At 34.1% G+C, this 6,007-nt stretch overlaps 1 long non-coding RNA gene across 1 annotated transcript; it reads right to left on the bottom strand.

Moving 5' to 3' along the window:
• Positions 1-3,390: 3,390 nt before the first annotated feature.
• Positions 3,391-5,066, bottom strand: LOC141634208 (uncharacterized). Its single transcript, XR_012538961.1, has 2 exons — positions 4,449-5,066; positions 3,391-3,870 (listed from the first exon to the last, which is right to left on the bottom strand). It is a non-coding gene; the product is annotated as an uncharacterized LOC141634208 (long non-coding RNA).
• Between the last annotated feature and the right edge of the window lie 941 nt (positions 5,067-6,007).

Consider the following 6,007-nt stretch of genomic DNA (forward strand, 5'->3'; position numbering starts at 1 on the left):
TCACGACAACCACCACAACTTCACGACCACCCCACGACAACCACCACTACCTCACCACCACCCTACGACAACCACAACCACCTCCAGATCCGAGCCCCACACCTCCAACAGCCCAACCACCTCCCTTCCTTTCACCAACCGACCACCCCTACCCGCCTTTCTCGCAAGTCACAACCCGACACCACCATATCTCCACTCTTTTTTGCAGATCTGACCATTGTCGTTTAGTGTTTGTGTTTGTTTGCTCATTGCCCTACCACAAATATAGTTTAGAGTTTAGTGTTTGTGTTTGTTTGCTCATTGCCCTCCAGATCTGACCATTGCCCTACCACAAATAGAGTTTAGTGTTTGTGTTTGTTTGCTCTGACCATTGGCGTTTAGTGTTTATAGAGATTTAGTGTTTGTCGTTTGTTTGCTCGTTTTGTATTTATATTTCTTTCTTTTTTTTGTTTTTTTTTTAAATTGTTGTTTGTTGTTTATATTTTTTCACTAATCTCGTGTAAATCTAAAAAAAACACAATTTATTAAAGTTACATTCATCTTTCAGATTTACACTCGTATTTTATTAAATCTACATTCGTAGATCTAATAAATATATAGTAGTTTAAATCTACTTTTATTTTTAGATCTATAAAATAGATATGTAGTCTTTTTAAGATCTTTTTTTGTTAATCGTTGCTGTTATTGTTATTGTTCCAGATTTATACTCGTATTTTTTTATATTTACACTTGTATTTATTTACATTTACACTCATATTTCTTTACATTTACACGCATTTCTCAGATTTATACTCACAATTTTTTACATTGACACTCATATTTCTTAACATTTACACTCATATTTCTTTACATTTACACTCGTAAATCTTAACATTTACACTTGTATTTGTGTACATTTACACTCATATTTCTTAACATTTACACTCATATTTCTGGATATGAGTTGGTGGTGGAGGACGGCGTTGGTGGTGTTTGTTGGGAGTCGGACTAAAGTTTTAATCGTAAAAGGACCAAAGTTACACTTATAAAGGACCAAAGTCACACTCAAAGGACCAAATTTACACTCTTAAATCTTCAAATTTACACTTAAAATACTACATTTACACTCGGAAAACATCACATTTACACTTGTAAAATGTTAAAATTATATAAATTCAAAATTTCCGTCACAAAAAATCAAATTTACACTCTTAAAACGTTACATTTACACTCGGAATACATCACATTTACACTTGTAAAATGTTAAAATTATATAAATTCAAAATTTCCGTCCCAAAAAATCAAATGTACACTCTTAAAATGTTACATTTACACTCGTAAAACATCAAATTTACACTTGTAATATGTTAAAATTATACTATAAATTTAAAATTTCCGTCACAAAAAATCAAATTTACACTCTTAAAATGTTACATTTAATCTCGTAAAACATCACATTTACACTTGTAAAATGTTAAAATTATATAAATTCAAAATTTCCGTCACAAAAAATCAAATTTACACTCTTAAAATGTTACATTTACACTCGTAAAACATCACATTTACACTTGTAAAATGTTAAAATTATATAAATTCAAAATTTCCGTCACAAAAAATCAAATTTACACTCTTAAAATGTTACATTTACACTCGTAAAACATCACATTTACACTTATAAAATGTTAAAATTATATAAATTCAAAATTTCCGTCACAAAAAATCAAATTTACACTCTTAAAATGTTACATTTACACTCGTAAAACATCACATTTACACTTGTAAAGTGTTAAAATTATATAAATTCAAAATTTCCGTAACAAAAAATAAATTTTACACTCTTAAAATGTTACATTTAAACTCGTAAAACATCACAGTTACACTTCTAAAACTCATACAACATTACATTTACACTTCTGAAATCTGAAACTCAAAACTGATTAATTAGGGGCTAGAGAGAGAAAGAAAAATTAATTAGTGTATAGAAATTTGATTAGTGGTAAATTTTTTTTGGTATTTTTCAATCTCAACCACCCATCTCAATCCAACCATCCACATTTTTTACCTTTTCTTTTTAATAGCCTTTAATCAAATTCATCTCAACCATCCATTGAGTCCATCCAATGGCCCTTAGAGGGACTTATGGACTCAATGGCACATGTTGGACTCATTAGAACTCCTCTCTCTCTCTCTCTCTCTCTCTCTCTCTATATATATATATATATATATATATATATATATATATATATATATATATATATATATATATATATATATATATATATATATATATATATATATATGTGGGATCCGGTGAGAACGACCATTCGGTGAGAACGGTAAGAACGCACTAGATACATTAGAATATATATAAAAGGTGCAATTTTTTTTTTTTTTTTTTTTTTTTTTACCACATCCCATATACACTTTTAACTAAAGTAGGTACACTTTTTACCAAAATTCTATATACGCATTTTAAGGATGTAGATACACTTTTTTTTTTTTTTTTTTTTTTTTGTTTTTTGTCAAATCTCATATACACTTTTAACTAAAGTAGGTACACTTTTTACCAAAATTCTATATACGCATTTTAAGGATGTAGATACACTTTTTTTTTTTTTTTTTTTTACCAAATCTCATATACACTTTTAACTAAAGTAGGTACACTTTTTACCAAAATTCTACAAAATCTCATATACACTTTTAACTAAAGTAGGTACACTTTTTTACCAAAATTCTGTTTACGCATTTTAAGAATGTAGATACACTTTTTTTTTTTTTTTTTTTTACCAAATCTCATATACACTTTTAACTAAAGTAGGTATACTTTTTATCAAAATTCTATATACACATTTTAAGAATGTAGATACACTTTTTTATTCTAGGTACAATTTTTAAGTGAATTCTATATACACTTTTTTTTATCCTAGGTACACTTTTGACTTTCATTCTATGTAAATTTTTTAAAGAATGTCTTTTTGCTAGCATAGGTACAATTTTTTGATAGATTTTTTTAAACCAAATGTCATATACGTTTGTTTGTTTTTGTTTTTTTTTTTTTGCAAAATGAAATAGATACATTTTTTCACATAAATTTTAGACACTTTAGAATAATGTAGTTTCACTTTTTCGGATCCTAGGTACACTTTGCAAAAAATACGACTTGATATGGTTAATACTTAAAATCATAACCTCATTATGTAGCTCAGGCAGTAGCTATGCATTTCTTAAGCACCGTTTCAAGTTTTTATGTTTTCTCTATTTGAGATTGCATAGCAGACCCTTAAACTTAAAGGAGGGTTTGTAATATTAGCGGAATCATAATCATAATCTTCCTGCTGCTCTTAAGAACAATGACGGTAAAGATAATCAAGAATTAAAGTCGTCGACGAAATACTTGCTTGACTCAAATCATCAAGGAAATTAACATATTAAATTGATTGCATTATGAGTAGCAACTAGCAACTAGCAACTAGCAACCAACTAACTAGGTACAATAACATTCAATCAACTAAGTACAAGTAATCAAGTTTAACAAACTCAAATTTCCACTCCACATTAAACATATAAATATTGATTGCAACTTACAAAGGAGTACATGAAATTATGAAACTAGCCAAAACACTGATCTCCAGGAAACGGACCGGGAATCGAACTCGTCTGAAAAAATTGCAGTCCAAAAACCACAATAATAGCAAGCAAGCTCGGATAAGACAACCCTTCTACAGCACCCAGCAAACCAAACGGCCCATTCGGCAGACCAGACCCTGTTTTGGACTTGGTATACAATGACCACCCAATTATACCCAATACAGCCAGGTAGCTAACTCCCTCTAGAGCACCTATTGACCCGCCTGGTCCGGGCGGGAGCCCACACTGAAGTTTATTTGCAGCCTACAGTACAGCACAACATATATGCAATCAAGAGTCAAGACCAAAATGTAATCCCTACAAAGTAGGCAAAATTAGGCATACATCAGGCAAAAATGAGTCTCATTTATCACATCCATCATAATGCAGCAACCAAATGGATCCATCAGGCAAAAAAAAGTCGCTTCCACTACCAAGTGAGCGGTAGTACAACAAAACACGCTGCTCATTACAAATTGCAAATGTCCAGCGAATAGTTAGCTTAGTTGGTAAAGTCATTCAATGGTGGCACTCGCAACATAACCCTACAACATCAAAACACGCATCATGACTTTTTCGAAACCAATTAAAAACGCACCGCGTCAATAAACGGGTACAACTTATCTTTCCGGAGTACAACCCAGAATTAAGATCAATTGTTTCGGAACTTCAGCAAACATTACTCACTAGCTACGAATCAAAACTGTGTCACAAAATCAACAGCAATCACTAGCATACATAGCATGTGTATAAAACATCAAACAATGTTCATTCCTAAAATTTCAGTAAACAATTACCAAACCATAATAATAAAAGAAATAAGCTTTGTGAATTGCAAGTACCTACTTCCAATTCTCAACATGCCGCCGTCATTTTTCCCCTCAAATTCCCCAATTCCAACTCCCTTTCCACCAATTTATCCTTGAAATGAATCAATAGTCCAAGTAATTGTCCCCTTTCTTGCTCAAATCTAGTCTTCAATTCCGCCACTTCCGCCTTCACCTCAATATACTCAAAAAGCAATTCCATTTAATCGATATCTGGTTGACCTCTCTTACGCCATAGATTACGCCGGAAAATCGAGATCTGGAGCTCGAAAATTGACGGTTCAAAATGTTGAATGGATTCCAAGGATTTGAGCCGGCATCGGGGAAGTTCGTGACGACGATTTGAGATTTTGGAGATGCACGATGATGGTTGATGCCGACAACTGTCAGGTGGACGTGCCTGGTGATTGCGGCGTCGAGATTTGTAGTATCGAGTGTCAGGATAAGACTTAGAGAAGTTGATTCGTCGCCGGAGTTGTTGCGATCGTCGCCGGAGACGACGAAAGGTTGTTAGGTGGTGATTGGGGGATTTGGGTTTGAGGAAATATGTGATTGGGAGAGGATGATAGATAAGTTTGGCTGTGAGAAACTAAGGACGCGCGTGAGTTTTATTATAAAGGTCGTTCTCACCGTTCTCACCGAGTGTTCGTTCTCACCGGATCCTATATATATATATATATATATATATATATATATATATATATATATATATATATATATATGCCCAAATGAGAAAACATAACAAGTCCAACAGATAAAACATAGCAAGCCCAATTGAATAAACATGATAAGCCCAATTGAATAAACATAATGATCCCAATCAATCTAAGGCATATCAACACAAAAAGAAGACAAAGGGAGATGGGAACATGGTGTATCCATGCTCCTCCCACACGAGACCACCTCGAAGGCAGCCAGGCCGTGGCCGCACCACCTTCCCACGGCCAACCATCTGCCCTTCCCAGCCTTAACCATTGCCCGACCCCACGGCCAGCCTTAAACCGTGGCTAACACCTCCAAGAAGGTCTAACCCACTACACAAACATTTACCCCATTGCAGCATTTCATATAAACAACAAGGTGAATTCATGAGCATGTTTGAGACGGAAATAAACATCGACACTTCTATTGAAAACAACCACTCATACACACCCAAAATAGCTACTACTATCTGCCCAAAAATAGCCCAAACTACCACCCATCAAACAACCAAAATCCGGCCCAAAACAGACCCACGGAGCAGGCCACCAGACCCGCCAAAACAGACCACACCGAGACACTTTGACACGAGATTTTCAAGTGTAAACAAGACGGAGTTTTCCCAACATAACGAGTACTAGAAAGGTGATTTTGACACGTAATAAGAAACTCCAAAACAGACTCCAAATCAGTCCATGTCGGGTCAACATTAAGGCGGCATGGAAGACTAGTTTGAGACGGAAACAAAGCCCAGCCAAAACGAGGATACAACCACCATACACATCCCAACAGTGCACGAAAATCCAGGAAAACATGCCATACAAAGACGGACTTATTCACCCGAAAAAAAACTCCATAACCGGAATATATATGGA

This window comes from Silene latifolia, chromosome Y, assembly GCF_048544455.1.
Source record: "Silene latifolia isolate original U9 population chromosome Y, ASM4854445v1, whole genome shotgun sequence".
Classification (NCBI taxonomy): Eukaryota; Viridiplantae; Streptophyta; class Magnoliopsida; order Caryophyllales; family Caryophyllaceae; genus Silene; species Silene latifolia.